General features: G+C 39.5%; 1 protein-coding gene across 5 annotated transcripts in view; it reads left to right on the top strand.

Annotated features, from left to right (window-relative positions):
• Positions 1-24798, top strand: part of KLHL32 (kelch like family member 32) — a 197199-nt gene that overhangs the window by 908 nt on the left and 171493 nt on the right. The window lies entirely within an intron of this gene.

The raw sequence follows: 24798 nt of genomic DNA, 5'->3' as shown, positions 1-24798 counted from the left end.
AAAGATTAGTGAGATGAATTTTTTTTTCCACGAATGTCTCTTGAATTATAAATTACTTCCATTTTGGTGATTTTATGAAGAAAGCTGATTCCAATTAAAATCCCTTCTTCTCTATTTCCACATTGTATTTTGCAGTTCACTCAGGCGTGATTATCTTAACACTGAAAGCAGGAGATGAATTAATTGTGGTTCCCCACTCAAGGACGATCTTCTGTTGTAAATTGTCCAGAACAGAAATACATATGTGAAATTCCTAATGTAAGAAGATGGCATTCATAACATAAATCTTTACTAATAAGCCAAATCCACTGCATTATTATTTGAATGCAGTTTTCTGCATCTCTGCCCATTTCTGAGATTATGTCTTCTTTTAAGCCTCTTACTAATTTTTTGACATATATCTGTATGTAGATAGATATAGATATAAAATGTGCGCCATGGCCTAATACTCCAGATTCCAAGTTTCTGGAGCACATGTTAAAACGTAGAGAGAAGGGAGGTACAGAGAAAGCTTTATAGATCTTGTTTTTTTTCTGATGGATTGGGTCCTTTCCTGGAGCACTGAGTGAGGCCCAAGAAGGAGGTCAGTGCTGGTATCTCACAGGAACCCCTAATGACTGAGCTGTCAGTTTTACCTTGAAGCCTCAGGTGCCTAGAGAGTAAATTGATAACACAGTACTCAGAGGGGTCAGCAATCTGGCTGTTACACTTTGCACTATTTTCATACCTACATCACAAACAGAAATGACCTGGTAAAGATCTGGCATTCAACAACTCAATTTGTTTTCCTTTGATATTTGCTCATCTTTTCTACCCGTTATTAAATGACATAAGGACATACATCAAATTCATTTTATTGAGACTTTAGACTGTCATACAGGGTGTACTAAATAAGGATCAAGGAAACCAATAATAACTGAGGTAGGTTCAGGGGATTTATGCAACTGATTGGAGGCTGGGAAATAAATAAAGATGACAAACATTTTACATTACAGTTTAAAAAGTACTTTTCAAACACTTCCTTTTTAACTCCCATAACAACCTGTGAGGTCAAGGAATTATCTTCATTTTAAAGCTGAAGGGCTTGAAACTCAGAGTGATTGCTGACGGAGTTAGTGAATGGGGAAAACCCTTTTTGGATCCAGGCTTTTTGCCTTTAAAAATATCCTGTATCTGCATTTCCAATGTGTGCAAGGGTCTGATAGGTGAGATGAAGGGGTGGAGCATCCCAGTGGGAGACTTGTGGGAGAGAGGGGGTGTGCATTGTGGCTTTGGAAAGTGCAAACCATTGTAAAGGGGGCAGTGTCTACTGGACTGTAGCTGATTATTGCCACCCCATTTCTAAAAAATTCTAGTTTTTCAAGAGAAACAGAGGTTTCCAGATTTTTTTAATGTGAAGTGTCCTTAATTTTAAAAATTGTAAGGACCACATTAAAAATGTATCTGGGCCACATGTGGCCTGTGGCCTGCCAGTTTCCAATCCATAACTACTGAGATCTTGTTCAGTTCTATTACTAGGTTGGTGCAAAAGTAATTGCGGTTTAAAAGGTTAAAAAATTGCAAAAACAACAATTACTTTTGCATCAACCTAATAATATTTTCTCTAATAAAATATTGATGTGAACAAATACATCATTATAAGAGTGATTAGCAATTTTCTGATTTTGATCTTAAAATCTCTAAAAAGTGTTCAATATCTTTTCTTTAATAAACAGGTTCAAGTTTGTTTTGGAGGGTTCCTGGGTCTCTTTCTTGTACCTCAGAGAAAATAAAAGAGCATGAAATGCTCCAAAATAGGAATTTTTGAATCTGGTGAAACAAAAGCATTTATAGTTTAAACCTTATATTCCTGGCTTAATTTTTGTTCTGGGCACAGGACTAAGAAGTATATTAATGTCGTCCAAGGAAGAGGTGGAATAAAAATTTGGTCAGAAAAAGGAGCACCTCGAACCTTTCAATGAAAACTTTCTATTAAGGTTTTGTGGCAGTTAAAAGCTGCCACAGAATACTGCACTATTCCAAAGGAACAAAAACATACATGGGAACTCAAAGTGACATCCAATTCCAGGACCCTGGCAGAGAAAATGCTGTTTACTCCTTAAATAATCTTGTAATGTAGTGAATACCTTTTGAGAAACTGCCCCTTTCTCATATTTCTACTAAAGCTGTAGAGATGTCTGTGGATTTCTCTGAAGCAGACCTTTGGTCAGAAGGAGTGTTATTTATGTTGTTTCTTTTGTGGATTCAAAGAAGTGTCGTTAAAAAAAACACACAAAAAAACCCCCACAAGATTTGGACAGTGATTTCCAATAATTATCTTACTGTAAAATCACCCTCTAGAAGAATTCTTTAATAATGAATAAATGCATTTTAGTTTTCAATTCGTGAAAATGTGTTGCATCCCTAGCAAGGAGCTATGCAGCTGTTAGTTAATACTAATACAACAAAGTCTTGGCTGAGTGCTCTGGAGGTTGCATCTCTACCCTAAAGGATTCAGAGCAAACAAACGTACTGCTCCACTGGCAAGCTTCCACTTTTCCCGGCCCACATTGTCTTCATGACATCCCTATAGGTGGGCATCTTATTTCCATTTTACAGATGAAAAATCCAAGACTATGTGAAGTCAAACTGTATCAATGAAAGAAACCTTTAAACCTCAGTGGCTCCTCTCACTTCACGCTAGGTTTCCAGGTGGAATTCCTGCCCATTCTCAGGAATTTTTTCCCCTTTCCCGTTCCCGAATCCTGAGAAAAGTTGGTCGGGAAATTGGGAAAATCAGCTCCTCGAACCCACGTGGTTGGTAGTATCGGCTGTCACTTTGTTGTGGAAACAATTCATCGTGGAGAAGAGAAAACAGTTTATATGTCGGGATTCGGGATCGGGAAAGTGAAAAAAAAATACCTGCGAATAGGCAGGAATTCCCGCCTAGAAACCCCACTTCACACCCATCCTTCTCTGTTGATTACCTAACGGAGGTTGATTATCTAATGGAGGAAACAGGATGAAATAAAATAGAAAACATGTCAAACCCAGACGGAATTGTGGTTTTGAGGCAGTTGTATGTTAAATGATAACAATACAGATACAAGATTCCACAGGAGCACAGATAACAGGAAAAAGATTTAAAAATATTCTGATTGTTGAGATCAGCTAAATCCTGTGGAGGAGGAGGGTTAGTGTTGGACCTGGATGGCTGGGTCTAATTATATTAAATGAAGATCCCTTCAGCTATAGTAAGATCAGAGGCTCTGCCAGACAGTCAGCTGGAAATGTGAGTTGAGAGGGTAATGCACGAGATACCTGATATGAGCTCATCATTGTAACTGAAGGGATGACCAAGCTGTGGGAATAAGTATGGTCTGCAAGATGGATTGCAGCAAGAAGATGGAGCTGGGGATGTGTGGGAAGGGGTAGAGGACGACAAGATGGTGAAGGAGACTAAGAGGGGAGCTGTAGACACAGGAAAATCTGGAGAAGAACTGATTCTTCTAAAAGACTACAAATAAATGGCAAGGGACCAACCAAGCATTATATTCCCTATACAGAGTCTGATATACAGTAAATACCCATTGACTATTATGGTATTGTCTGTATTCTTAACATGAAACATCTGACATGTAATTTCCTCTTGTGATACCACTTTGCTGCCGAAAGGAAGCCTACATCGGTATTTTACATGAGTGCAATTAGAATGGACACATGTCCAGATTTTCAAAAAATGGTGGAATGGTTTCTGCAACTTAGAAGAAAAAGGAACAACATATCAATGTAAACATTTTCCTTTGTAGAGTTATAGACTTGGTGGTTAGGGAGGCTCTTACACATAGAGATTTTGATGTTAGATACACTTTTGATGAAGTCTCGTATGTATGGGACAAGAAAGGAAAAATGTAAGCCCTGTGTTAGCTATTTGAAAATCTATACTCAAACCCATAGGGAAGCCTTTGGTGACAGGTAAATGTCCTCTGCTCTTTATCCTGATTGAGTCAACATTTTTATTACATGAATGGGGATAGGAAAAACATGATTAGAAAGTGGAAGTTAGACTTGGATTCAAGTACTAGATCTGCAGTGACTGGTCGGGACAGCTACCTGTTAGAATGATGGGCACAAGGAAACAGGATGAAATAAAATAGAAAACATGTCATAGCTAGTGAGAGTCTAGCACTGAGGATATTTGGTATGACAGGAATTTTCTTTAAAGTTGGAGAAATTTTAATTCTCATCAAGAGCAATATAGTAGTCCTCCCTTATTCATGGTTTCATTTATTTGCAGTTTCAGTTACCCGTGGTCAATAGCAGTCCAAAAATATTAAATGGAAAATTCCAGAAGTTTTAAATTCCATGCCATTCTGAGTAGTGTGATGAAATCTCACACTATCCCACTCCATCCTGTCTTGGATGTGAATCATCCTTTTGTTCAGTGAATCCACACTGTCTACGCATATGGGACCTGTTCCTTAGTCACTTAGTAGCCATCTCTGCTCTCAGGTCAACTGTCAAGGTATCCTAGTGCTTGTGTGCAAGTAACCCTCATTTTACTTAATAATGGCCCCAAAGCACAAGAGTAGTGATGCTGGCAATTCAGACTTGCCAAGAAGAAGCCATGAAGTGCTTTCTTTAAGTGAAAAGGTGAGTTCAGTACAATAAGATATATTGAGAGACCACATTCACAAAACTTTTATTACAGTATATTGTCATAATTGTTCTATTTTATTATTAGTTATTGTTGTTAATCTCTTACTGTGCCTAAAGTATAAATTAAACTTTGTCATAGGTATGTATGTATAGGAAAAAACATATTAGTTTGGGGCAAAAGTAACCACGGTTTTTGCAGTTATTTTTAACCTTTTAAATTTCAATTACTTTTGCTCCAAACTAATAGTACCGTGTTTCCCCGAAAATAAGACCTTGCCGGGCCATCAGCTGTAATGCGTCTTTTGGGGCAAAAATTAATATAAGAACTGGTTTTATTTTACTATAAAATTTTACTATAAAATAAGACTATGTCTTATATAATACAATACAATATAATATAATACCAGGTGTTACATTAATTTTTGCTCTAAAAGATGCATTAGAGCTGATGGTCCAGCTAGGTCTTATTTTCGGGGAAACAGGGTGTATATATAAGGTTTGATACTATCTGAGGTTTCAGGCATCCACTGGGGTCTTGGAATGTATCCTCTGTGGGCAAAGGGGTACTACTGCATAAGCCAACATGATGATTTGCTCTTCACAGATATATTGGGCAAGTAATGGAAAATATTAGGATAAGAATATGTAAGGAGCCCATCTTATTAAACAGGGCTCTTTAGTAGACAGTGGAGATAGACATGGTTATGTCTCTGTGTCTGTGCCTTGCTCCCACTTTCTTGTCGTTATATAACTGGTTAGCAGTATTTCACAGTTTCTTCCAGTTTGGAGAGTAAAGCTTGATAATTTATTCTAGAACATCTTACTTTCCCTCTTATTGGGAAGCAATAGGTGAAATTCATTTGGTTCACCTTTTCCCTGGTTCTGTCATTTCCACCAGGTCCTTTATTCCCATACCCTTCTTTCCAAGATTGATACTTTTTAAGGGGCAGAGGAAGCACTTAACTTTCTTGATATTTCTTTTGTTCCTACACTGTTTCATATGCACATTGCAATGCATTAATGCATTTAATTTAACTTGAGGTAGACATATGGCACTATAAATTTTTGGTGAGATTTTTAAAAGAACTATCTGTAAAAAAAAAAAAAATAACAGTTTTGCAGACTAGTCTTGGAGTCAGATTAATTCCGTATATGGCAAAAGCACTGAAAGCTGTAAATTTGTCTGAAATAGTTTTGCAAGATTGAAATTACCAACCTGATAAGATGATTTTTAAATGAAGAAGGAAAATCTTTGGCAGTTTTAATAGACTTGACTTTCTCTTACATGTTTATTTGAGGCATAATATATTCTACTTTTCATGCCAGATGAGCCAGTTCCAGTTACTTTGAAGCAGGGTTCCCCCCACCCTCCCACAGTACAACCGGTTTCGCATACAGCATAGTGATGGAATAACTAGTTCGATCCTGGCTGATTGTTTCAGTGGGAAGACAGTCGATGCTAATGGAACAGACACCAAGAGCAGTGGAGGAGGCATTGTGCAATTTTTATGACACAAGTTCTGGTACCTCATTTCAAATCATTACTTAGCAGCCTTGTCATTTATGAGTCTTAATTCTTCAATTGTATGTGCAAGGTAGTATGACACAGCTGAAAGAACATGGGCCTTGGAGCCTGGATTTGAATACTAAATCTGACACTTTTTGGCTCTATTATTTACAGTCTAGTTACATATCCCCTCTAGGTCTCATTTTCCTCATCTGTAAACTGGGAATTCTGTTACCTAGATTATAGGGCTATTCTGAGATTAAGATATGCGTAGAAAACACTTGGACAATATCTGGTGCATAATAAAATCTTAGTACTTATTAATTCCTTCCCTTTGTCTCTCACCTCTTACCTTTGCCTTCCTCAAAATGAGGATAGAATACACTTCAATTTCATGTACCTTATAAATGTCTTAATCTGGTCTGCCAGCTTTAGAGAGGAGCTAGTCTCTTTCTGCAGAGGAGCGATTTGGGTGAGCCCTGGGCTGCTTGGGTGGGCTCTCCTGAGGAGGGGGATGCGAATGTTGGGGTCAATGGTATCATCCTTCTGACAAGCTACTTCCCCCTCTTTTCTGCAGCTCCTGGAGCCCCAGGCTGGCCACAAGGAAAAGGAGGGAGGGTCAGTTTCCTCCAACCTAGGCAGCTCACTGAGGCTCTATTGTAAGATCTCTTCAGGGGTCTCCATCTGTAAAAAGCACAGAGCTGCCCTTTGTGTCTTCTCTGGGTTACTAAAAGCAGCATCAAGTACTTGGCAGGTACTGACCTCCTAGTCTTTCTGTGAGGTCAAGTTCTAGTTGCCTACATTTGTCTAGACAATTAGAGGTTTCCATTCATGCTGAATTATGTAGATTTTCTGAAAAGGTCAAGAGCGCATCAGGCTCAAAGAAAAACCTCCTCAAATTCACTTTCAAGTCAGATAGGATTAAAGTCTTCCCAAAGAGAATACTTTCTTAGTTAAATCTAGTTTGTTTGTTTTTCCTCTGTACCACTATTTATCCTCTTTCCCCCACCCACACCAAGCAACTCTTTACCCTCACAAGTGGCAGAGTAATTTTCCTGCTTTTTTTGATATCATTTGGTTCTTTGATAACTGTTGAGTGCAGATGTGGTTAGTGTGTCTTGGCTTTTCTCAAGATAGCGCCCCCTCAGTTCTCAGGTTTGGGGTAACCCAGACAGCAGTGGGAATTGCTAGCAGCCCACCATACTGGTGACTTTTGTCGTAGTGATAACAAAGAACATTTACAGGAATGTAGCCTGAGCAGGAAATTTTAGGAACCCATATACCAACCTAAGCTCTGTTTTTATCCTATAATAAATTTCAAAGTATATCCTTGCAGAAAAGACTACTTCTTGTGCTAAGGTGGTCTGGTATGTATGTATGTATTTTAATGTTTCTTTAAATGTGTTGCAATTTAATCATTCACATGTATTTTTAATAGTTGGTGAATACGTTAGTTTAGATAAGTAAGAAGGGCTTAGGGAATTGATAATGCTAAATTTTTGATCATTTGTCAAGTCAGAATATGCTTCACACTATGAATTCAGAAGAGAATATCGTAATGTTTTAAAAAAAGATTCAGTATGCAGTGGATCTTGATTATAATGAGGTGTGAGTTCTCCGATGAAAAATATGGTAGCCAACATGACATCAGTGCCATAGCTTGTGTTTGCATCCAATTCACAGACCAGCAAAGTTATAAAATCATATTATTAAGGGAAAAAAGCCTGCTTTAAATATAAGCATTTTCTCAACCACTTCCCCAGTGACAGCTATGGTTATTGTTTTGGAAATTTAGGTTCATAATTGAGGTAGATATCTGAATGGAGGAGATTTATTTTGATAGAGTCTCTTTGACTTGCTTCTTATCTACTCTGTTTGACATTTCTTGAAAGGAGACGTTTTTAAAAATTGCTGTTTTTATGATAGGCAGCAGTGTAGATATAATCCAATAACCCTTCAGCTGCAAAGACTCACTAGTCTTTCCCAGACTGATGTCCTTGAGCTGATATGGCTGATTGTTTGTGTTTTTTTTCCTGAGAATTCAAAGCCTGCAGAAATATAGAATGAAAGTTTTGGTTTTTTCCTTCTCTGAAAACATTAATTACCTACAATCTGATTTAACTTGGTCACAGCTTATCTTCTTTAGCTTTGGCTCAAAGCTATTTATCATTTCTTGAAGATATTTAATATCACCTACAGATAGGGCTTCCTAATTGATCAAATGTCATTTGAGAAACTCATGCACAGCCCTAAGGCCTTTTTATACAGCACTTCACTTACATTTTTATTGAAATTCTAATTTTTGAATCTTAGTGTCTTCTGTAGAGTTTTATGATAGATTTCCCTTCTCTGACCTTGCGATCTTTCACAAAGTTATCAGTTTTTTATTTCTGTGTTTCATGTTCTGTCAGTGTTGCTCACCAGAAGTCTGCAGTTAATTTGTCATTACATTTTATTAATTGCTGTAAAACGCAGTATTAATATATTTGATGTATGTAACTGTCAATGGGTTAAGATGTGGGTGGAATTCTTGCCAGCACATTCTCTCCTTGTGACTGAAGATTTGGTGAGCAAGGACTTGGGACAGGAGGAGGTAGTTAGATGGTTTATCTATGTAGAGGCATCATATATGTAGTAGCCCTCAATATGTAGTAGCCCTATATATTGCCTTTGAAAATGAGGACATACTTTACTCCTGGACCTAATGGGGCATGAAATTCCCAGATCCTCTAAGTATGTGCCTTGATTACTGTGTTTTTCTTTTGGGGCGTGGTCTTCTTGGAGTTCTGCTGCTTTCTCTGTAGTGACCTCTTTTTGGAAAACCATCTTGTGTGATTGCTTCTGAATTTTGTTGCCATCATTCTTTGCTCAAGTGTGAACTTGCAGAGCTTCAGTTAGCAGCTATTGGAATACTGTTCCTTTCTCTGGTGAAGAGACAGAACCAAGGATGTAAAAGGATCTCTTCTATCTCAACATTAAGTGAGCCCACTTAAGGGGTTGGACCAACTGTTGACCAAGATATTTAGGTCTCATTGACTCAAGAACCTTTTTGGGACCAGATGTCTCTCTTCTTCTTTTCTTGAGTCTAATGGTTGACCTCAGGGATGGGAGTGTATTAAGACTTTCAGGAGAGCGTCTTTCTGTGTGGTGGCCCAGCACCCACACGTATCTTACCCAGGAAAGAGGATCATCTCACAGGAACCAGCCACATTTCCTTCCTGTGCCAACTTTCAGGCTTCCTAAGAGCAGTGCCAGAGTTAGTAAGTCCTTTTCTTAAGGCTGTGTCTACCTGTGGTTACCTGGGTCACAGGGCAGAATTGAAAATCCTGCTGCTATTATTTCTGTGGAGTAAAGTGAGACTGGGGAGAGGACGCAATGAGATGGATAGGGAGAGCCAGGGCACTCGGAGTCAGCTCTGCCCGTGGATGGGGGCATAGTGTGGGGGGATTGATTTCAGAATTCTGTGCTTGTCTCCTCTGTTAATTTGGATTACATTAAGAATCATGAGAACAAACAAAGATATATCTTTTAAATGCTCTGTTTATATTCAAAGTGCTCCGTTATTGCTTTTGACTGGCCATTCTGGAACCTTGCTTTAGAAAATCATGTATTATCACAATTCCACAAATAAGTCTAGCCCAATGGTTTGCAACCAGCCTGGCCCTCAGAATGCCCAGAATTGTTTTGAAAATATAGGTTCCTGGAGCCTCTCTAATGATCAGGTTGGGATTTACATTGTGCTGAACGACTGTGCATTAAAAAACCTTCCCCTGGGAGATTTTGATGATAGGTCTAATTTGGGAGCCGTGGGTCTAGAGCGCAGTGACCGACTGACACTCTGCTTCTTATTCCTGCCTCTCAAGTGCCAGCCGTGCCATCTGGATCTGAGCCTCAGATTTCTTATCATTCACACTTAACAAATAATAGCAAGTCAAGTCAGTTCTGAGGTCACACAACTCTATGGACAGTCAATGGACATTTAAACATTGCAGGCAATATTCTAACCAGGTGCCTGCCCTGTCTGGATAGACGTTGTGATGCGTAATTTACATTTTCACTGCTGAAGCAGAAGTTTTGATTTTCCACTCAAATTTGTATACAGCTAATCAAGTATCTGGATCGCTGTAGAGAGCATCTTTATAAATGTCCTCGTTGTTATTGTCCAACATTGAAGTAGTTAGATTGATTTAAAAATGTACATTTCTGCATAAGATAAAATCAGATGCTTTTTATTTTATACCTTTTTAGATTTAGAGCATTGATGGTGATGGCATGGCATTATATAAGCCAACTGGAGAATGCTGTTTCTATTGTGGATGAAATCATATGAGTCATTGATTAACAGGTCGGTAGTGAACTGCGGCAGAATAGTATAGATCTTTGCGGCAGGATTTTGGGAACAGAGAAGCTCCGATTTTGAATTGTCGTTTGCTGTTTATTTTGGGAAAGGTTCAGAATGTGCTTTGCACATTTTTAATAGGCTTTTAAATTTAATATTCTGTCCTTGGAGAGTGGCTGAAACAGAGTGCAAACTGTTGTCTGTATGTGCATCTTTCATGTCTGAGGGGAATTTTATGATCTTCTTCTTAACTCTCATGATCCTAAAGCATCAAAACACTTGAATATAAGGCATTCTGAGGAGCTATGCAATTGTTAAGCACCAACATATAGATAAAGAGAAAAAGAAACCTTGCCATTAGACTGCTTGTGATATTATAAATGAATTTTACAATTCATTTGAAAATCATCAGAGTGATGCATGGTGAGGATGGATGTTGCTTAATTATGACTTTAAGAGAAGTCATTTGGGGTGTGTATGTGAGAGAAGGACAGATACCATACTTACATTTATTTGTCCCTGGTAATTTAATCACCATTATGATTACTGTGATGGTTTCTCTGATACTGAGTTAGGTACAAACCTGATTAATCTCTATTGCAGAAAAGATCTGGCTGTTGGAAGACCTTTGTTTTTTTAAATTTTAATATTTAGGAATATTTTTGAGTTGAAGAAACAGTTTTTTGACCTAAAGAATAAACATTTTAGAACTGGAGTTGTTTTATGGAGTTACATTTTCCTCCTTAGAAAATCAGGTGAAATGCTGTGTTTAGAACTTTGCTAAATTGGAGTTAAGGTTTTCTCTTCTGCCTTTTATGTCAAGGACAGGAGAGAGATAAATAGAGAAAGAGAGAGTGAGGAGGGGGGTAAAGATAACTATAAAATTGGATCAGTTAGTTTTGAGGCTGCAGCCTTAATTAGGTGGTTAGCGCTTGGCCATTCTTTCAAAATCATCTTTTTGGCCATCTGTGCCAAATTATGGGAAGTAATGGCCTTGGGCACAGCTGCTGAGTTGAATGTGTATTTCTAACTCGTGTATTAATGATAATGATCCTATAAAGAAGTCCGGTAACCAAATGTGCAGAACAAATAGAACCAAACACACATATAAATTTAGAATTGTAAGAAAGAAATAGCTGTATCTTACATTGTGAAATGAGAGTAGGTATTATTTAAATCTCCAGATAAGAATTTAACCCTTTCTGCCTTCATGTCTTTATAGTAGCTTTCTCCTAAGGAGAAATAATTCACAACACAGATTGGCCTTGAATTTTGAAACTTCTTTGTGATGCTTTGTGAATTTTGCTCTGACATTTATATATAGATACAGATATAGATATAGATATAGATATAGATATAGATATAGATATATAGATAGATAGATAGAGTTAGGTACAAACTAGATATAGTTTGATATATAACAAGTTATATATATAGATATAGATATAGATAGATAGATAGATAGATAGATAGATAGATAAATTTAACATTTATTGGGGTGACAGTTGTTAGCAAAGTTACACAGATTTCAGGTGTATTTTTATAGGAGGTGGATTTCATTAATATATCCCAACATCCATTGATCGCCCCTTTTCCTAGCTCCGATGGTCCCTTTAAGGAGAATCACTCAAGGATGAGTGACTGTCATTTAGTGTCACTGTACTTTCTGCTGGTTAATTTGGACCAGCAGCAAGACCTTTCCAGGCAGGTTGAGTCTAATGTCATTAGAAGTATAATTAAGACATTATAAGAATGTAAGCTGTTCAGCAGTCCCAAGGATAAAAAGAAATGCAAGAATCAAGATTTTAAATAAACATTTCTACGTTTTGCATGGTCAATTCATGTCTCTAAAATACAACTAATGAATGTAATGGAAGAAAGCCTCCCCTATAGTGAAGCTGATCTTTTGAAGAAAGTTACCCAAATTATGTGCAGCGGTCTTGACATAAGAAATACAGCTGAGTAGCAGAGCCCTGGAGACATGCTTTTAAATGTTTTTCCTCTAAACCTGCCTCATGCAGAGTGTCCCCGTCTTTAGTTGCTCAGGCCCAAACCTTGAGTCATCCTTGGTTTCATTCTCTCACAACTTACAACTCTCTCCAGTCAGGGAATTGTGTTGGCTCTGCCTTCACAGTATGCCATTTGTCACTTTCTCCCTGCTGCCACCACTCTCCCAGTCAGCATCACCTTTGCTTAAATTACTACAACAGATTCCCACCCGGTCTCCTGTGCCTCCCACAGACTTTTCTCAATACTGTGGCCAAAGAGATCCTTTTGAAACCTGAGTTAAGTCATATTATTCTTGTTCAAAAGTGTAGTAGCTTCCATGCCAAGAACCAGCACTCGCGACACCATCTATCCTCCCTCATTCCCTGTTCTCACCTTTTTCTGCTCTCTGTGTCCACTCCTGCCCTGGTCTCACTGGCCCCCTTTTCTGCTTAGAACCTATGCACATAGTTCCTGGGTCCCTCTGCCTGTAATGCTCCCCCCCCCCCCCCGGCTATCCCCAGCCTCACTCCCTCACCTTCTTCAGGTCTTTGTCCCGATGTCACCTCAGTGAGTCTCACCATGGTCACCTTATTTAAAGCTGCAACCGACCTACACCTGCACCTCGTCCCTCTCAGCTCTCCTTATCCTGTATTGCTGTTCCTTCTCCACAGCTCTTAGCACTTTTTAAAAACAGCTTTACTGGGGGATATTTATATAACATAAAGTTCACCCATTGTATTGAAGTACAGTTTCAATAATTTTTAGCAAATGTTTATAGATTTGGGGCGCTATCACCACAATCCACTTTTAGAACATTTCTGTCATTCCCCAAAGTTCCCTTCAGCCCATTTGCAGTTATTCCCCAGTCCGGCTCCATCCTAGGTAGTCTCTGATCTGCCTCTTATCAAAGATTTGCCTTTTCTAGACATGTGACTATTGGGCTTCTCTGACTTTGTACCACAGTGCTTAGCACCGTGCTCAGCAAATATGGATTACAGGAGCTCGTATTTGTATAAAATTAAAATACTACTTCATTTCATGTACGTCTGAACTTATTTGCAGATAACTAGGGTGTTATCAGTCATCAGGACCTCTCAGTCTCTCCTTCCGAATATCTCCCATATCTGCTTCTCCCGTCCCGATCTCTCGGCTGATCTTCTGATTCAGGCCCTCATCACTAGACCAGATTCTCTACTGATCTCTCTGTGCCACTTTCATTTTTCTTCCATCCCTTCCTGTGAACTGATGTCAGAGTAATATTTTTAGAAACTTGGCTTCCATAATTTTACTCTCCTATCTAAAAACCTCCAGTGACCCCTGGCTTAATTAGTCTCAAAGGGCATTTCCCCACCTGCCTTCTAATTCTTACCAATATGAACCATCTCCCTTTTCAGCTCTGCAAATTTTAGGAGACATTGATTTCCATACAACCTCTAGTGTTATGTATGTCTGATTTCCAAGCATCTTTGTCAAGCAATGCATAGTTTATTTTAAAAGCAACAACAACATAACACACAAACAAAAACCCCTTAAAGCCTCTAAGCATTGGCTATTTAAAGAAATACAGTAATTTATCTGTATTATATTTTCCCTAGTTGGGTATTCTCAAACAACATACTTCCAAATTGGCTTTATACCAAGGGTATTGTTTGTTTTTTATCAAGGGTTTCTCTGACCACCAGTGTAGTGAAGGAAAGTTACAGGGATAATTCCTAGTGGAAACAAAATAACAAACGTCTGGCTAAGGCCCTCCAGCATCAGGACCGGACCTCAGCTCTGTGTGCTTCCCTGTTGTTCCCTGTCAGAGCATCCGGGGGCAGGGCTGGGTCTCGCTGTGGAGATCTTTCCTTTAGGGATGCAGCCTTCTCATTGCTTTTCATGTACTGCAGATGACACCTCCAGCTTTCTCCGTGCCGTTGTTACTGCTTCTGGTTGCTCCCGCCCTCCTTGATGACCAGGGGTGTTAAAGCTGCCTTTGGATTACACTGGTCACCAGCCACTTACCTCTCCACAAAGTGGGCTTTGGCCTCTTGTAGCTGCCTTTCTTTCTTTGTGCAGCAGCAACAGCAGTGTATCAGTGGAAGGGCTTTGAAGACAGACAGCCCTAAGGTTGAATCTTGGTTCTTTCCTTTACTACCGTGTTTCCCTGAAACTAAGGCAAGGTCTTATATTAATTTTTGCTCCAAAAGATGCATTAGGGCTTGTGTCATCCTGAAAAATCATGCTAGGGCTTATTTTCTGGTTAGGTCTTATTTTCCGGAAAACACGGTAATTGTTGGGTCTTGGGAAGGTTCTTTATCTCTTTGTACCCAAGTATCCTCTTTTGTACTGTGGGGACAATTATACCCATTTTGCAGTATAACCATGTGGATCAAATACTATAATGTATGTAAGTTTCCTTGTCGGGCCCAAAGTCGGCACTCAGTACAGTTTTGCTATCTACTGTTGTGATGATGAAGCAGAAACAGGAGAGCCGGGGCTCCAATGGCTGCCCCCCTATCATTGTGGAGAGCAAGGCTTTCTTCCCATTGTCATCTCTCCCTGGGTGTGACCGTCATGATACTGTAAGCAATGTCATTCTGGCCACCACCCTTGTTTTTCAGTCCCTAGTGCGAATGAACAGTTGTGACTCATGGCCCACACCTGTTCTGCTTGTGTGACCACCTCTCATGCTTTCATTTCAGGGTGAAAGCCGTAAAGGATTCTGTACTGTCTTTGCTTCTTAACCATGCTGTCATTGGTGTTGTTTCTTAAAACGCATTGTCAGTTTTCTCATGAATGCTATTCTATTCTGTCAAGAATGCTCACTTGGCACACAGTTACTGGGCATCTGTTAGCTGTCAGGCACTGGGCCAGGTGCTGATGGTACAGCGGTGAAGAAAACAGATCAGATCTTTGTTGTCTTGGAGCTGACACTCTAGTAGAAGTGACAGGCATTCATCAAATGACCCCTCAAATAAGGGTAAAATTATGATAGAAATAAATGCCAAGACGAAAAGGCTCATGGTGCTATGAAAAGTGTAAAAAGGGGGTTTTGACCTGCTCTGGGGGGCTGGAATGTCAAGAAAGCCTTCCCTGAGAAAGTGGGGTTGGGAGTCTGAGGGATCTGACAAGTTAATGAAATGAAAGCCAGAGGGCAGAGAATGCTTCAAGTCAAAGGGGAAAAGTCATGTGCAGAGGTCCAGTGCAGTGTTGGGAGGAAACATGGTGACAACAAGGTACAGTGGGGTGCAGACCAACAGTGAGAGTGTCGGTGGGCGATGATGCTGGAGGGAGGGTAGGGCTGGACCATTCCTGGGCCTATAAAGATACTGGTCTTTATCCTAAGAACATCGGGAAGCCTTTGAGGAAAGATTTCAGGCCGACAGTGACGAGACCTTTGAGGCTTGGAAGAGAGCACTCATCAGTATAGAAAGTCACTGGAGTCCATTGCTGTGGTTCAGATCAGAGATGATGCTAGTAGCTCGGCTTAGGGACGTGGGGATGGAGAAAGAGAGAAGACTATTTACAGGCTGTTTAAGAGGCAACATTTTCAGATCCTGGTGATGGATTGGACACTGAGGATGAGGGAAAGAGAAACCTAGCAACTCCTACATCTGCACGAATGGCGATGCCATTCCATACAGGTGTGTCGGTGGAGGTGCCATTTGCATGGGTGGTGGTACTAATCCATACAACTACATGGTGGTGACATTTCCTGCAACTGTGTGTATGTGGTACTTTTCATGGAGAGTGGAATTCTGGAAGAGGAACAATTTGGGTGGGATGGGTGAAGGAAATTACCAGTGTGGTGAAGGCAATATTAAATTTGAGCTGTCTTTAATATGTTCAAATGAAGATGTCAAATAGGGTTATTGTATGTTTGGACATCATAGAAGACTCTGGGCCTGAGATACAATTTTTGATGGGGGTTAGAATTGCCCAGGGATAGAGTCGATGATTAAACTGAATCTCATGGAACTGTAACACTTACTGATTAGATAGAGAGGAGCACAGAGGAGAAAAAAAAAAGTAAAACCAGAGAAGAAAAAGAAAACCAGGAGAAATGGAATCATAGAAGCCAAGTAAATCCCATGACTCAGGAAAGAAAGAGTTTTCTCAATGTGGAATGCAACCAATATCCAATAAGTCAAGGACTGAAAATAACAGCTGGACTTCATGGCAGCCAAGCTAAGATATGCATGGGTGACTTGGTGACCAGAGACACCAGCAACCCAGCCCTCATCACTTTGCCACTGTGTTAATTCCAGAACCATGCCATAACCCTGCTTGAGCAACCTCAAGAAGGCAGCACCTCCCAACTGGTAGAATAGAAATTAGGCTGAGTTATAGAAAACAGGGAGATGAGCTTTTAATTTTCTTGCACACCAGAGTTTGCTGTAAGGTTTGTACCTGTTCTCTAAAATGATGTGTTCGTTCATTCAGCAGATTGTGTTGTATACTTTTATGGAAGCCAGGTGAGAGGTGCTCCATGTTCTGAATGCACGCACAGAACAGCAGAGGGACGATATAACCACAATACAGCTAATAACTGTCATCTAAGCCAAATGTAAACGTCCTTAACTCAGGCACAAATTGTTGGAATTTAAAGAAGGGGAACTTAATAGATTATGTGGAATGCACAATTAAAAATAGAAACATGAACTGCACAATCAAAAACTGAGCATACCTCAGGACAAGAAGTCTTGTGGAAATCTGAGATAATTAACACCTTAGGATTTAGAGTGCCACTGATAGCTCGTGCGTCTTTCTTAGGCATCATTTCTTCCTTTGTACTTTTGCATACACATTTTTCAAGTCTTCTTCAAAGGTTTGCTTACCAGGTTGAAATTTCAAATAATAAATTTCTCTGAAAATGCTTTTCAAGGTACAGCTTTTATAATTCACATGTTCTAATAACAAACTAATTTTAACTGAAGTATCCGAAAAGTCAGTAATTTCGGGGGAGGGACAAGCCTGTGGGTATCTCCATTAAGAATTAACCTTACTTAATTTTCTTTAATTCCTTAAATTAGTCAATTTCCTGAATGAGTTAGACACATTTTCATCAAATTAAACTATAGCTTTGAGAAACATTGATTTTATTAAGCACAAGAGGTTTGCTATCAGGTAATGATCATAAAACAATTCAGGTGAAAACTGCATGTTGTAGGCAACTTTGTGCAATCCACGAAAGCCCCTTTTACCAACAACTCCCTAGAAAGCGAGCCCAGGAAAGCACCTTCTCAGTCGTTTCCTCTGGATCCTCTGCGAGGTTCCCTGCCACTCAAGGATCACCTGGGATGGTGCCACTTAACTGCTGTTTTTCTCTCTTTTTCCCTTTCCCGATCTGCCCCATCTGCTCAACGAGAAGACCCCCAAGGAAAATTTGCGACACTTTCATCTACTGATATCTTAGTTTTCCTGTGTTGTGTGTGCATGGGCTACGGGTCGGGTGGGCAAGTGTTTTGTCACAGACTTTTTTGAGATCCTCTTTCCGTACAAAGTGCACATACGCATTTGGACTCAGAAAAAGAGTGGCAGATAACGTCTGAGGCTGTGGGCACACCTGAAGCCCGTTCACGGATCCCAGGCTAGAACCTTCTGCAATGACCCATACTGGGTACCATGATCTGAATGAGCTTCCTGAGCCATATGTGTGATTCACGTTTTATTCCGGCCAGTGACAACTCCACAGTCACTGCTGTAAGTCCAGGCTCTGCAGCGGTTTGCAGCCCGAGGTCAGGTGACCCAACTTATCCTGGTCCTCCCAGCCTGGCATTACTTCTGGCACAGATGCTGTCCTCACTGTCCTTCCTGCGGGTGCCTGGTCCTGTGTGTGCCCTGTCCCCCGGCATGCTTCTTTGCCTCCTGCTGAGTCCAACATCTGTGCACCAGTATTTAGCTCAACAGCCGTTCCCTCCTGGTTAGCCCTGCCATACAGTACATACAGTCGTGCAGTATTTTTCCTTCTCTTAGAAGCCCTCATCTACTCTGCCACTCAGTTTGCTGTGTCGTGTTGCCTTCTGTTCTTCTTGGTCGTCTCCTGTGTTTCCTTAATTAGAAAGCATACCAGTGGTAGAAGCTATGTCCTAAAGCATTAGAGCTGGAAAGGACGCTAGCACTGAGCTCTCCATCCTTTATTCCGCCTCAGCACGTCAGCAGCAGTGCCGTGCTGCAGCTGTGGTGTGTGTGTGGTAAAGTTGTCCTTTCAGCAGCATATTAGAATCTCAAGGACAGAGGGGAAGAGGAAGAAGTGTAGAGAGATTGAAAAAGCCTTTCCCCAAGTGACTCTGATGCCACCACCTCCCTGTCCACGTCCATCACGAACCCATTCTGCAGAGCATCACTCACTCGTGCAGAGCGGCTTCTGAGCTAGCCTAAGTAATGTGGAAGCAACCTGTTTCACCTCTCCTTTGCCTGCGTGCTCTGGTTAAAAATTAAATCAGGCACTCAGTGCTAGAGATTTAGAGGAGGAACAACAGGCAAAAAGAGAAGAGAGTAATGAGATGGATTGCCCGTGGCCCCTCTACACACACACACACCCTGCCTACACGTGCACACACATCTACGCACCCTACATACACACACATTTTCACACACATACCTGCCTACACATGCACACTCACACACATTCTCGTCCCCCCATTTTGGGGCAGGGGACTGTGATGGGCCCATTCATCTTCCTCTCAGAATAGATTTGGTTTATGGTAGATGCAGATTCCTCATTGCTCTAGAACCAGCTCTTAAATGGCTGGATCTCTCGGTGGTGTTCACATGCAGTAGTAAGATTTTGACTTCTATTTCAAAGGAGAAGGGGACAAACTTTATACTATTCTGCCAAGAGGATTTCTCACCTGCACGCAGGCTGACACCTGTTTTACCGGTTGCTGCTAACCTCCGACACAGGATAATTTCTCACAGGCTGTAAAGAACTCTCCCAGCTGATTTAGTTGGATCACTCTACTTTCCACATGAGAAAGCAGAGACCCAGGGAAGCAAACTGGCTGGGGCAGGGTGACTGGCACACAGGTCTCCTGAGGCCCCTACCTTCCTTGCTTGGGCTTCTTGAGTTATGGCCCCTGTGCTGTCTTATGCAGTGCGCGTTTCATAAGCTTTCACTCCTTTTTACAGTTAAGTACTTTGAGCTTCCTGCTGTTTTTCCCTTGCCATATGCACAAGACACTCACCCCAGCCATCTGGGGAAGGGAAAAGGCTTATCTGGCAGAGAAATGAATATGCAGATGCATTCTTTTTATAATTACTCAAAGAGAAGGTTGTTGAAGGTGTGATTTATTTAGCCAGTTCTTCAGATCTAGATTCAAAACCATTTTCACGTTCAGAAAAACATTTTGTATAAAACGCAGGATATTCATGCTTTTTCAGTATGTGGTCTCACTTTTCGGCATGTGTCTTTGACTTTGTAGCTCACTGAAAGCTACTATAACGCCAGCATTAATTTGACCCCTGGCTGTATCCTTTCCCTGTTCGTTCTTGTCTTCCAGGCTGTTGCTCATGGTTATATCAAAGATGGGAGCAGCTGGAATCAGATGCCTGTGATTATCAAGACAGTAATTATTGGTCATGCTGACACCAGCAATACTAACTGGAACTTAAATAATTGAAAATGTTACCTATGAGGCAAGCATAGATTCCACGGTGTCAGAATAAGCAGCGTTATCTAGAATCGCCGAGACAAGAAAAAATGTTTTCATTCTTATGATATTCAGATACTGTGGCTAAAAATGCTGTGTAGAGCTAGTGAACTTCCTTGAGTTTAACCAGTTCTTTTTTTTTTTTTAATTTCTTCACAAAATGCAGTTATGTAATAGGTTCTGGAGGGATGCTGTTTTGGTGAAACAAATCAGTTTCCTTAAATTTCTCAGGTTATTAGGCGATAAATGTCCCATCTGCCACAATAGAATGAGTTTGATGATGCTGTATACTTATATTGTACCTTGTAGTTTAGAAAGTTCCTTCAAATTCATCAGTTCATTTAATGTCAATGAAAGTATTGCGGAGGAGGTAATTTTACCCCTGTCTGATGAAGAAGGTAAATGTTGGCTGAGAAAGACTAAGTGATTTGCCCAAGTTACACGAATTATAAGTTGTGAGGTTGTGTTAGAACATAAGATATGTTCGTGATTTCATAACATTTTCTAAATCCGTGAGGTGGCAGAAAACTGTAATATGCTCTTGCTATATTTCTTATTTTGGGGAGAAATATAAGAAATACTGTCTTCTTTGTCTTCTTCTGGATCTATCTGCTCTTCATTAGAAGAGTAGTCACAGGAAGGAAAAAATGCTTTTGATAGACTTACAGAAATTTTTTCATTGGAAGAATGATCATCTATGCTCTTAAGAAATTAACTCTAAGAATATAATAATACTTTGATTACTTTGTCACATATATAGGATATGACTTCTGCCCTCTATTAGATAGTTCCAATATTCCTGTACTAAATTTGTAGATCTTTTATCATGACCTACCCTAAATATTTTTATTTTAATTTGGAAAACATTTTCTTGGGAAATTTGATGTAGCTTTCCATAGTTCACTTTTATTTGTTGCTGTTTTTAATTATCAACGCCTCATCCCAGCACGTTTCTATGTCAGCTCTTTGTGTTAGGTAGTTGTGGGCAGTGGGTAGCCGGGCTAATTCCAATGCTTTCCAATGTTCCCTATGGTGCCACATAACCCATAACTAAGCTTTCCTTCCAAAGCGCTGGGCACCCACATCCAACTCCATTAGCTCAGAAATCCTGCTTGTACCCTAACACTGGGGCATGTCTGGAGCACTTATAGGGCATACCCTTCCAGAGATCACAGACCTTGTGGAAGCAATAAACGATTATAAGTTTAGTGTTAGCCCAAGGGCCATTGTCAGAGCAAAAGCTTGATTCCAAGCATAGCACAATGTCTACCACCCAGATTGTCCTCTGGCCCAAGTCCACTTGGGACTCAAGCCCAAGCCCTTTTAAGATGGGGAGATCCTTTACATAGAGCAAGAAAGATACAAATTCATTGTTTAACTGAAATCCCTGTGGCATCCTGGGTGCATGGTGGCATTGGGTGAGTGGGACAGCTCTGGCACTTAGAATTTTGGCTGCTATAGGAAAGGGTGCTCTTGGGCAGTGACTCATTCAGAGAAGTGGATTTGTGGCATCTGGGTGTGTCACTAGCTATACTGCCTTTGTCAGTGATTTTGGTGTGGACCTATGCCCCTTTGGTATATATGTCAGTAGATTCAGCAGTGGGCATTGCTGCACAGAGGGTACAAGTAAAAATATAGGGGTTGAGAAGATGATTATGTTTTTGAGAGTCCGTGAGACAACCCCGAGAACTGATGAGCTTCCCCATGTAGTTCGAGTTTCCACAGTTACGGGTGTGGGTGCAAGGGCAGAAAAGGAATGTTTTCTAAGTTTCTAGAATCCCAGTTTTAACTGAAATGGCTGGAAAATAAGGGTTTACACAAATGACAGGGTGTGACTTATTTTGATTTGTGAGAAAAATTTATCAAAGAAATAGCAACAGAACTAGTAAACTTTCAGACATTTAAAATGTGAGTTTATTTAGGACAAAACATATCTGTAAAACTTTGTGTTAATTGATATATACCATTTTAAGTCTTCCTTTCTTTCCCTTTCCTATTCCTCCAGCTAGATTGTCTCATACCTTCGTTGGTAAAAAAAAAAAAAAAAAAAAAAAAGAGTAAAGTTTAACTTAAATGAGAAGTGGCTGGCAAAGGTAAAAGAAAGGGAATGGCCATAAAATGAGACGTGAGCAATAATAGAAAAATACATACTGTTAGGTTCTAGATAATGCCTCAGAGTGGGAACGCCTTTCATTCTGAATGTTCTTGGCAGTTATTGTAAAATATGGAACTCGATTAGTTACTTCATTTAAAGCATTTATGTATAAACAAAACCAATTTTTCATGAGCATCAATAGAGTTCATTTCTTTATACTAGGAAAGAAATTTCTCTTAAGATTCTCATTAAAAAGGACATGATGTAGTGAATGTAATGAGTAATGTCTTCCAGGTGTCTTTGTGGGGTTATCCCATCACCTTCCTGAGGCTTTCATTTACCTAACCTCAGTGAATAGAGTGATGGTCATTCAGGAGTACAGGTGGGGCGGTCAGGTATGGTGGAACTCTGTAGACTTTTGTATTCTAATGATGATAATGATGGCAGCTAACGCTTTGTCGATTTTATGTTCTTAGCACCATTTTTAGTACTTACATTGACTATGCTGAATGTAACTTTTTACAGAATAAGGAAACTGAGGCACAGAAGGGTTAAGTACTTACCCAAGTTTATATTGCTAATAGGCTGGGAGTGTAATCAGTTTGACTACAACCTTTGCTCTCATCCTCAGGCTAAATATCTTTCTGGAGCCCAAAGATAGATTTTAGAAGGTCCACAGAGAAATGGTTATGCTGACTATTTTCCAGAAAATTCTCTGTTATAGCTGACATCTTAGAAGTCATTGAACAAATATGAAAGATTTTACTTTCTGGAAAATCTCTGGAGTCCAACTATTCTTCGTTGCTAATGCCAGAGGTAACACAATCTATGATCAGGGCTATGAACTCCAGTCACACTTTCCTGAGTTTTAATCTTGGCTCTGCTGCTTATTATCTCCATGAAATTGAGCAAGTGACTTCATCTGGTACCTCAAATTTGGGTTCATATCCTCTGCTTAGTAGGTTACTGTAGGTGACATTCCTTTAGAGAGCAATTTCTTTAGAGAGACAAAAAGTGTTTTTTTAATGGTATGTAGATTAAAAATATTCAGCTAAGACATTAGGTAGTTCCTGGGATGCAAATAAAATTTGTTATGTAGGTGGGCAAGTCTATTTTTCTGTGATATACAATTATTGAAACTATGGGGTATAATTTTAGGATGCTTTCTTCATGAATTAAAATAATGGTTTTGTTTTCAGTAATAGTATATAGCACTATATGATAGATAGATAGATAGCTAGATGGGACATCACCAAATGACAATAATATCTTCATTAGCAAATACACTAAAAAAAAAAACCCTAACATTATGTGAATCTAGATTTTGTGCACTGGGAAAACTAGGGCTGATAAATGACAGATTCTACTTCAGTCGTTGTGAAATATCAAGCGTGATAGATTTGACAGCCATTCTTCTCCTCAACCTCCCCCACACTATTCTTTCTGAGATTCGTCCTCCCACTTGTTGAGCTCACCCAAGCCTATTGACTGAGCTAAGAAAACAGTCTCCACTCTCCTTTTTTTTTTCTGACTCATGCCAAAAAATCATGTAGCAATTCAAAACATGTCTGAAATCATAAAACATAATGTGGAAAACTTTCTTGTCTTTAACTTTGAAATATTATTTAGTATTTTGACGTTTGTATAACCAAGTGATATATTTAGATTAAGTTCATTTCTTCAGAGGCTTTCCCTGACCACTCAAAGTAAATGTCCATTAACTCTATTACATCATGCTGGTTTATTCAGTGTAGCACCCATTACTATTCAGTGTTTTCTTGTTAGCCTATTTGTTGTTTCTTCCCCTTGAATGTGTAAGTTCTGTGAGAATAGGGACATCATCATTCTTGTTTTAAACTGTCTGCTAGAGAAAGGTAGGCACATGGAGTTACTGAATATTTTTGAGTGGATGAGTATTTCTAAAATCTCACACATTTCACCTTATGTGAATTGTGTTTCCTCCAGACCTCCAGCTCTGATACTCTGGTTAATCAGTCTTCTCTTTTTGTTCTTCTTCTTCTTCTTTTTTTTTTTTTTGTTGTTGCCATTCTTCACATCTGTCCACACTAGTCATCATTATTCATTTACCCAGATCCAGAGTCTCTGAGTCCATTTCCATGATTGCCACCATCTTTTTGTGTAATGTTGACTCATTTCAAATTTGTTGAAATTTGGTAATTTCATTTTCATTTTTTAAAAAGTTATTAGTATTTCTACTTGACTAAATCATATATAACAGGGTTGAACAAATTAATGACATTTCCTATTTAATTTCATAAGAAAATGTTTTAAGAGTTCCCCAGTGAGGTTAATGATTTTGCATTGTTTACAAATATATATTGGCAGTGTAATTGCTATTGTGATTCAGAGCACAGCATTCCTATCTTTATTTCCTCCTAAATTTGAATATTTCTCAAAGGTACTTAGTGATATTAGTTAAAATTAAGGAAAATAAATTTAGTATGTGGTTTGCCACTAAATGAAATATACTGACTTTAAAAATTAAATATACTGACTTTAAAAATTGTTGCTCAAATCAATATTCTGTGTTCTCTTTGGTAATTGTAAAGTTATGACTTTAGTATTTTGAATGCTC

The sequence above is a fragment of the Rhinolophus sinicus genome, chromosome 2 (genome assembly GCF_057876585.1).
Source record: "Rhinolophus sinicus isolate RSI-liver-muscle chromosome 2, RSI-T2T, whole genome shotgun sequence".
Classification (NCBI taxonomy): Eukaryota; Metazoa; Chordata; class Mammalia; order Chiroptera; family Rhinolophidae; genus Rhinolophus; species Rhinolophus sinicus.
The sequence above is the reverse complement of the archived record's forward strand: the minus strand, read 5'-3'. Positions and strand labels throughout refer to the sequence as shown.